The sequence below is a fragment of the Vidua macroura genome, chromosome 11, assembly GCF_024509145.1.
Source record: "Vidua macroura isolate BioBank_ID:100142 chromosome 11, ASM2450914v1, whole genome shotgun sequence".
NCBI lineage: Eukaryota > Metazoa > Chordata > Aves > Passeriformes > Viduidae > Vidua > Vidua macroura.
In genome coordinates, this window is record NC_071581.1 from 19489958 (window position 1) to 19499477 (window position 9520).

The 9520-nt window shown below is 43.4% G+C and overlaps 1 protein-coding gene across 2 annotated transcripts in view; it reads left to right on the plus strand.

Moving 5' to 3' along the window:
* The window catches only part of CDH13 (cadherin 13), a 748238-nt gene that overhangs the window by 589897 nt on the left and 148821 nt on the right, over positions 1 to 9520 (plus strand). The window lies entirely within an intron of this gene.

Genomic DNA, 9520 nt, shown 5'->3' on the forward strand with positions numbered 1-9520 from the left:
GGTGGTCACCAGGCTAAGACAGCCCCAGGAGACATGAAAGGGCTTGACAGCTGATATTTTTCACATAGCTTAAAAAAATTTAAAGAAAAATAAAAATAACTTAAAATGTTGTTATTATTTATATCTACTATTATTTATATCTACTATTATTTATATCTACTCCTGATTCAGACATGGGTATTTGCCACACTGATGCAGCAGCTTTGCCTACAGAAATTATGAAAGAAGATCTGGATCAAGAATTTAATCCTATTATTGATAATGACTATTTTCTGATTGACTTGGGTGAGTTTCTCTGAAGATTTTCCCCTCAGAAAGCCTTGATGCCTCTCATGGCCAGAACACTGTGACCGCTCCAGGACGGACACTCACAGAACAAATGTGCTGGCTGTGTACACACAGACCCTGCTGAGAGAAGGCAAATAGCATTTCTCCTCTCTTTTGTCTCCTTAAAAAGGGCAATTCCCTGGAAGTTCACAGCAATGTGCCAGAGTTTCGTGTGAAGAGCTCAGCTGAGACTGAGACGTGTCAGTCACTTGATTGGCAGCATGTGGGGAAGTGTGAGTTTTTTCTCCCTCACCCCAATGAAATTCTGATGGCAAATATCTCTTTGAAAAGAAACCATTTTGGTTTTGTTGCTGCTGTTTTGGGCTTTGGGTTTTTTTGTTTTTTTTTTTTTTTTTTCCAAGAGTACTTGTTAGAATTCTGGCCTTTTGGGAAGTGGAATTCACCAAAAAACACTGAAGAATATCTGCCCCCAAAGCTCTATTTAATTTTCAAAGAATCCTTGCAGACATGGACCACCTCCTTTGCTCTAAGTGATGCCAGGATTTGATCCAGGAGGGCAGGATTTTCAGAGGACAGTCATAAGGGCTTCTTCACCCAAACTTTTCCTATTCCAGTGGTTACCTGAACCCTTCCATCACTCTCCTGCTGAAGCAGGATACGTCAGCTGAGATATTTCCTCACAATGAACTGGTTTGGATCAGAGTTTAAATGTCAGAGAGGCCTTCAGAGCCCTGAACTATGCATGTGAATATTCCTGGGGAGCCCCAGGGGGAAGGAACTGCTGGGAGTGCTGAGGAGGAGTGTGGGTGGGTGGCACCTCATGGAAAGAGGGTGGGTGCCAGTTCCTGGCTTCTTTTTCTCCCTCTGCCAAGGCTGGGATTGAAGCTCTCGAGATGATAATTCACGTTCAGACTCGGGTGTTTATTATTTCTTATCTGTATTACAAGTCCTGAGTTCTACAGCATTCTACTAACAAGCTACAAAGTGGCTAACTATCTTCCCATACAAAGTCTTTTAAGGCTAAACTATCCAGTTAAGAAATGACACCTAAATTATTTTCACTTTTAATCCAATAACCAATCACTCAAAGTCTGCAATGCGGACTTTTCTGTCCAATACCACCCAATATTATAATACCACCACCAAAAGCACCCAAAAATACCACCCCAACCCATGGAGAAGAGGGTGCAGAAGAACAACCAGCTGTGAGTTTGCTGGCCCCAAGTTGGGCAACTCCCTGGGGGCTCCCCTGGCAGGGGAGACCCTCCTGGAGCAGTTCTGTGTCAGGAACCAGAGATGAATTGGACTTTTTCAGTCTTCAGTTTCTGTTTATTGTTATCTTATCAAAACTTCAGCACTGTCTGCACCAGACTCGGCGTGCAGGAAAAACAGCACAAAAATCTCTTGTTACAAGGCCTTTTAAGTCTAACCAAAAACTAAGCTACCCAATTAAGAAGTGATACCTAAATTATTTCCTTTCTAACCCAGTAACTGACCCCTACAGACCCGCAATGTGGATTTTTCTATCCAATTACAAGATACCACCCAAACCCAAGAAGAAGGAAGAAGAAAGAAGAAAGGAACTCAAGACCTGTACCCTCCATCTTGAACCCATCTCTAACATACTAAAAATCCTAAAACCTAAATTTCTCACCCATGTGACACACTACACTACTCTCTAAAATCTCTACAATCTATTTCACACTTTTGTGGTTTCTCGTTCACCGTGAGGCTTTGGAAGTTTTCTCCATGAGTGAGGGTCAAAGTCAGTGCTCCCCTGGGGGTCAGGACACCCCAGAGCAGACAGAGAAATATTCCCAGTGCCCTGGGTTTCCACAACCAGCCACCACCCTAAAACCTCCCTCTTGCCCCATATATATTGCTATATTCTAAAACCCCAAACTCACAGTTTTCCACCCTGTGATATCACACACTTCTAATCAAACTCAACACCTGTAATCCCAGTGCTATCAATCAATTTTGGAAGCCTTCTCCACGGCCTCAGGTCAGATATTTTCAGTATTTTCTTGTGGGTCTGTGCCCTTCAGCACAGAAAGTTTAAAATTCTCAGCATCCAGGATTCCACCAGGTGGGCAGGGCAGTTCTTAGGCAATGTGGCATCCAGCTCCCACAAAGCCTCATTAAGGTTTAAGGGACAGTTTTTAACCCCAGTGGAAAATGTCATTGTCACCTGACATCCCAGTGTTTCCATTTCAGATTTTCTGCTCATCTGCATGATCCTGAGAGGATGTGAGAAGCCACACACACATTGGAATAACAGAAATTAATCACTCCATTAAAAGAAGTGCCTGAAATCCAGGCCCTTTGAAATTAATATGCAAGCACTCTCACCAAGGGCAGGACTTCACTTACTGGATGTACTCTGGCACAGGGCCAGTGGCAGTAGATCAGTGTCAGGGTGGCTCCAAGTGACTGCTCTGGCAGTGATGGAGCACAGGCACTTCCTCTTTTTTCATTCCCTTACTCCCATTAACACATGCAAATGATGTGCCTTGCTGTGTCTCTTGTTTTAGCAACCTCAGTTAATTCCCTGTTAACACAGACTGTTTTTTTTTTTTGTCATGCCCAGTAGACATTTAAGTAGTCTATTTTTTTTTTTCCTTTGGAGGAAGAGGAAAGAGAGAGAAACAAGCCCTGATGTGGAGAGATGAAGAATGGCAGGGTACCAAAGCACAGGAATGAATGCTGAGGGACTTTCTCCTTCCATTAAGAACCTGCTCAGGAGTAATGGACTAAAATGCACAGCACAGAGGCATTCAGACAGCAGAGGTGTTTACAAACTCCTGAATACACTTGTCAGCTAATTCTCCATTGTGGATGGATCCCCATAACTGCTGCAGAACAAAGCTCTTTGCACATGCCATTGTTTGGGACATATTTTCCAGACAGATGCCACTCACTGGTGGTTGTTAAATGCTCCATCCATAAACCATTATGTGCTTCTATATTGAGGTTTCTCTGCAACAGGCAGCTGTTTGACAGGGAATAAACTCCTGGGGACAGCAGCAAATCAAATTAAATATATCTCCACAGAGCTATCATTGGGGGCTGCATGGCTTGATAGGCTGCATCAAGAGCAATAAACACACACAGGAAGAGCAAACCTGAGATAAATCAAGATAGTCCAAATGAGCAAAGAGGCTGACAAATCACCAGTGCCTCTGTGAAAGCCATTAGGAGTTTCAATGATAATTTCAACAGAGCCACTATTTCATCTGTCTGTCTGTGGGCAGGAAGGTTTTAATCCTATAAAAGTCAGAGATTATCTAATTAGTGTTCTTTTCTCCCTCACTTTATGAACTTGGTTATGGGGAATTACACTCACTGATATGCCAATAAATAAATTCACTGAGGGAGAAAAATAAAGAAGTGGAACATGTTAATAGTTCAGATTTCATTCATTCTCTTTTCTAATATTTATTTTCCTAATATAAACCTGTATCCTGGAGTTTAGTATGGGCTAAGGAAAGAAAAGGGCCTGATTGCTTCCTGGAACAGAATCAAACATGTATCTTCTCAAACTCTGGCTCATTCTCATTGAGAATGTTCTTATAAACATGACAGCATGAATGTTTTCTTACCTCCTACTTTTATGTATGCATCAAAGCCTATGGAATACAGACTGGTAGAGACACACTCTGTACCAGGGAGGAAGAGAAACAACAAAAGAGATGCCAACATAGTGAATAAATTCCTCTTAATTAATAAATTTCATCATATTAACAATGGCCTAAGCGTAAGAGTGAGCACTTCAGGGGAAAAGCACTCACATATCTTATTTCAATATATTTTAGATCAAAAACCTGTTCTTTCAATACTCCCTTTCTCAGCCACTTGTGTCAGACTGAATAGACTCAAGTCCTCAGAATTATTTCCTTCAGGAAAAGAAATGATGAATCTGTGTAGCAGCGAGAAGAGCCTTGTTCTGTTTTAAAAGCTTTCACTCCTACATCATTCATTCTGTTGAGGCTCTCTCACCCAGCACTGCACAGGCTTCTGATCCAGCTGGGTGACTGGAGTTTACAACACCACATTTTATTGGCTTTATGGGCTCTCTGAGTGATCTTATCTAAATCAGCTGCATGTTAAGGAACAGAGAAACACACCTGTGCTATTGTGCCTCACAGAACACTTCCTTATCACCAAATACAACCTGTGTTTTTCCGTGATGGATCTGCCAAGAATCCCTCCACGGGCTGCTTGGGAAAAGGTGGGACAGCAGCAGAGGACAGCTGTCCCTAAAATTCAGTCCATTCAGCTTGAAAGTTCCTGTGCACCTCCATACCTTGGTGTCTCAGGTTTAGCTGGGTGTGTGTTCTGTTGCCATCTGTCAGAGGTGGGGCAGTTATTTCTGTTCATTGGGCAGTTTTTTCTTTATCTCTCCCACAGCCAATCCTCCCTCCAGGAGATCTCTTCTGTTCATGGGCCATTAATTATTAATTATTTTCTGTTCATGGGCCAGTGAGTGTCCCTGCACGGCTGCGAAAAGTCCATCATCCCATGGGGAGATGCTCGGCCTAGGGGAGGAGCCAAACATTCCTACCTGGATACAATCTGACACCTGCAGCACCACAGCAGCCTTTGCCCACTGCATTCCCAGAGGAGCAGCTTTCTGCCCCACTGCATTCCCACAGGAGCAGCTTTCTGCCCCACTGCATTCCCAGAGGGAGCCCAGGCCCATCTCCAGCAGCCCTGGAGCTTCAGAGTAAAACTCCAGCCTTGTCCAGGATCCTGCTCCAGCAGAAGCACAGCTGGCACTGCAGGAGGGCTGAGCCCCCATGGAATGGCACTGCTGCCACCACCCTGACCCACAGGGTGTCAGGGCCTCTTCTGACTCTGAGAGTGGTTTGTTTTCTTTTTTGTACTATTGCATTTGTATTTTTATTTTTCCTAATAAAGAACTGTTATTCCTACTCCCATATCTTTGTCTGAGAGCCCCTTAACATCAGAATTATAACAATTTGAAGGGAGGCGGGTTTATTTATTTTCCATTTCAAGGGAGGCTCCTGCCTTCCTTAGCAGAAACCTGGCTTTTCAAACCAAGACACGGTTAGCAACAATTTTCAGGCAGAAAAACCCTCGATACTTCTTTGAGGATAAAGTTATGAGGAACAGGTGTCACTGTGCTCTGCTGTTACTGCAACTTCACAAAGATGCTTTAGCACCTTCTTCCCTCAGTGCTCTGGTGGTTAACTGAGAAATAACCAGGTTCTTGTGAAAGCTGGACAAATCTGTCCTGATTTGAAGCCTCTGAAAGTCTTTGCTTGCACAGGCTCAGGGGAAATATAAGCAGACAGCTGAATTCTTTGAAGCATTTAGCTGTCCCCAGCATGCTCCATTGCTTGGCTTGCAGGCTCTGAGCAAGAACTCCCTCTCCAGCTGTGTCCCTGACACCCAGAGCAGGGTAAAGCTCTGGGAACTTCCCCTGGGCAAGAGCAAAGTGTCTCCTGTAACACCAGTCCTGCTGCTGCTGCTCACCAAGAGAATAAAAGGGGCATGAGGGAGTGGGAGCCAGAGAAAAGCAGCAAGGAGAGTGGTGGGGCAAGATCAGCAACAGGAGATGAAAATCACAGGTCTGATGAAGAATTTTCCTGGGCTATAAAGACTGGGATAAGAGAGGCTGGGGAGCAGCCCTGCAGGAAGGGATCTGGGGGTGCAGGAGGATCAGAGAGTCAGGGCTGTCCTGGGAGCCAGGAGAGCAAATCCAGCCTGGGCTGCTTCAAACACAGAAAAAAAACCCAGCACTATTTACTGCTCACAGCAGCTGTGGCTGCCCCTGGATCCCTGCAAGTGTCCCAGGCCAGGGCTTGGAGCACCCTGGGACAGTGGAAGGTGTCCCTGCCCATGGCAGGGGTGGAGCTGGTGATTTTTAAGGTCCCTCTGCCATTGCAGGGTGTGTGTGCCATAATCCAGCAGAGAGCTGCACCTTTGGAGTGTGGCATCAAAGATCTACGGTGCGAAATGAGTTTCAAACACAATCTGAAGTTTGAGTAGGGCTCAAAAGATGATTATTCAAAAATCCAATTAAAAGTTTATCCTTTGCCTAAAGGCATCCTCTTAACTCCAACACAGCTCGTTAGGAGAACTTTAGTTGCAGTAAAAATAAGAAATTTCAAGGCCATCTTATCAGGAGAATATTCTCTGAAAAAAAAACCCACAACAACATTTTAAAAATTTAAGCAAACACAATTTAAATATTTAAATTGCATTTTAAATACCGTTCTGGAACATGAAGTCTATCTAAGTATATTCTTAAATGCAGACTGTAATAATGTAATGATTTTTTCCCTATTTAAAGTTCTGGCATCATTTCCTTTTCTTTTGCAATTAGGCAGAAACAACATGTCATTTTAATTCTCAATCTTTCTCTTTCTCCACCACTCCCCTCAACAGTCCCAAATTCTGACTCTGGTTAAGATTCAGTAAATAATTGCAATCCAATCCCCAGTAGCTGAGTTAATGAATTGTCTCATTTAAAAGTCACATTTAGCAGAGAGTTTTGCAAATCTGTTTCAGTGACTGAGTTACTTTAATTTTCCTTCATACTTTTCGTTCTTTAAAAAGAAAAAAGGCCTATTAGCTTAAACAATTTAGTAAAAATTACTTTTTTTCTTGCCACTTCTTAAAAATGGAAACAGAATATCTTTTATTTCCTCACCATCTGACCAGGTACTGTTTAATTTATCTCTTTCAGCTACAGCTCCTGCCTTCCAGAGATTATCTTTGTTAATTCCGCCCACAATTAAGAGATGATAAAGAGGAAGAGATGGATATTGATTAGTATTGCACATAATATAAAAATGCCATATAACCTTCTGGTTTTCAATACTGAGCTGTTGCAGTGAGCTAATGCATCCTGCAGGCAATTATGGTACCTCCAGGAATATCCACGTGGAGAAAAAACCACAGAAATCTGCATTACAGCCATAGCAGAAGAGAGATCTCAGGTTTGCTTTTTTGGTTTAAGAACTTATCCGGCATGTCAGGTTACATCTTGCTGTGCCTCTGCATTCCCCAGTCCTGCTACAGATTTATGAGTATACATTCATTTATTAGATATAAATGGCAAAAAGTGATTTTGTTGGTGTTTTTTTTTTTTTTTCTGAACAGTTTTGGGTATCCACAATAAAACCCAAAGCCTGACTATAAAAGACCTTGAACATAACCCACTTATGCCATGTTAATTCCCTGACTATAAGCATTTACTTGGAAGGGACACACCAAGGCAATGCAGCTTTCCCCATGCCCTGGGGTTGATTTATGGCAGCTGCATGTGGAAAACTGCCAATCACCTGCCAGAAAGTTGGGTGAGTGCAGGAACACACCTGAACAGGCTCATGACATCCCTTTAGGTCCATTTATCCTTTTTTGAGGACAGGTACTCAACAGTGAGCATTTATACAGCACCCCAGTGGTTCTCACCCTCGCTTGAGAAAGATTTGGGTTCACGTTTCTTGAAAAATTCAAAAGCTTTTGGAAGCACTAAAAATACCAGACAATAAATGTGATGGCTCATTCCTTATTTCCTGAAGAAAACAATGCTAGAAGTGTTTTAACTGCTCCTGGCATGTGAGCATAACCCTGATCCCTCCTTCCTAGAGGAGTTTCCTCACCAAGAGGCTGAAGAATCACACTCACCTTTATCTTTACAACACCTTTGTACCCCTTTCCCCAAGGAGAAATGCCCACAGGGGGCACATTCTGTAGCTCATGATAGTCAATAAGTAAAATAAACTGCAGAGATACACATGGAAAGTTTGTCTGCTTCAAGCACTTCCTCCTTTCAGCAGGACTGTGATGGCCCAGCACCTGTAAGTGAACTGAAAACTGCACATCCTCCAGCAAAGCACTGTTGCCCTGATTTTTAAAAGTGTTAAGTTTTCTTTTGTAGTTCTTTTGAAAGTTTTAAAGTTCTCATAAAACTTCTTTGGTCTTCTGATAATGTTTACATATTTCTACTAGAGTTCTCACCCACTGTTCATGTAAATAATGATTATTTTGCATTGTGAGAAGAGAGAATTCATAGACTGTTGGTTTGACCAGTGTGGTTGGAGAGGTGGCAATTTCATCCTCCAATCCATGGTCACCTTTAGAATTCTATAAATACCAAATGTTTGAATAAAACTCACTCTTTTTTTCTTTTTTGAACTTACCAAGCTCCTGTGCACTCATTTTGTGTCCAATAGCAACAAAGCACTGTCTGGGCTCTCAGTGCCCACCACATCTCCCACTCAACCCCACCCAACTGGCACTAAGGGAGGCCCCACTCCTGGGAAAACGGCCTGAGTTGATCATAAACAACCTAAGTGACAAAGCAACATAATTTCTATTGATTTGCCTTCAAAGGCAGGATGTGAAACTGAGATGCTTTTCTATGCAGCCCCTTGCAGCGCAGCAGCTCCCACTGCTCGCTGAGGAGAGGTGCTGAAAGCAGCCTCCCCTTTTTCCTCTCCACACCCTTCTGTGCTCCTCAGCAATGGCACTGCAGTGGCACTCACTGACAGGGACAGAAAGGAACTGCACTCTCTCTTCTTTCAGGGTTGTGAAGGCTCCCTGGGACAGAGCACACTCCTCTCCAGGGACAGTTACTGTCCTGGTAAGTAACGCAGATGGTGAATATTTAATTTTTTTCTCCTCAGCATCTTTCATGCTAAAATCTCTCTTTAGTAGCAAGCTGGAAAATCCAACAGAAAGACAAAATCAATGGCCAGTGAAAGCAAACTAATAGAACTTTACAGCAGATGGCTTTTATGGGCAGCCTGTCCCACCTCCATCTCCAAATGATCCTTCTGCACTGACATTGATGCTGTGATTCTGACACAGAGCTCACTGCAGGAGCTCTGGCCTCACATTGCTAACTCCTCCATGTAACAGATGATGTGACCTCAGAAAGCACAACACAACCAACAAGCACAACCACCACAACTGCTGAAAAGGAAACAACTCTGCAGGTGCTGAGGTTCTGATGGAGACCAGATGTCACCTAACAAATGTACCCGTCCACAAGAGCTGCAGGAAGAAGCTGCTGCAGCTTTGCAATCCTCCTCAGCCCCACATCACAACTCCTGGGAATACCAGCAGATTAAACTGGCTGCTGATGCAGGGGTGAGTGCTTAATTCAACACCCAGAGAAACGTGGCACCTGCACGAGGGGACAGGGACATGCCCTGATTGGGACCACACGGGTCAGCAGCTGAGAAACCAGTCCTGC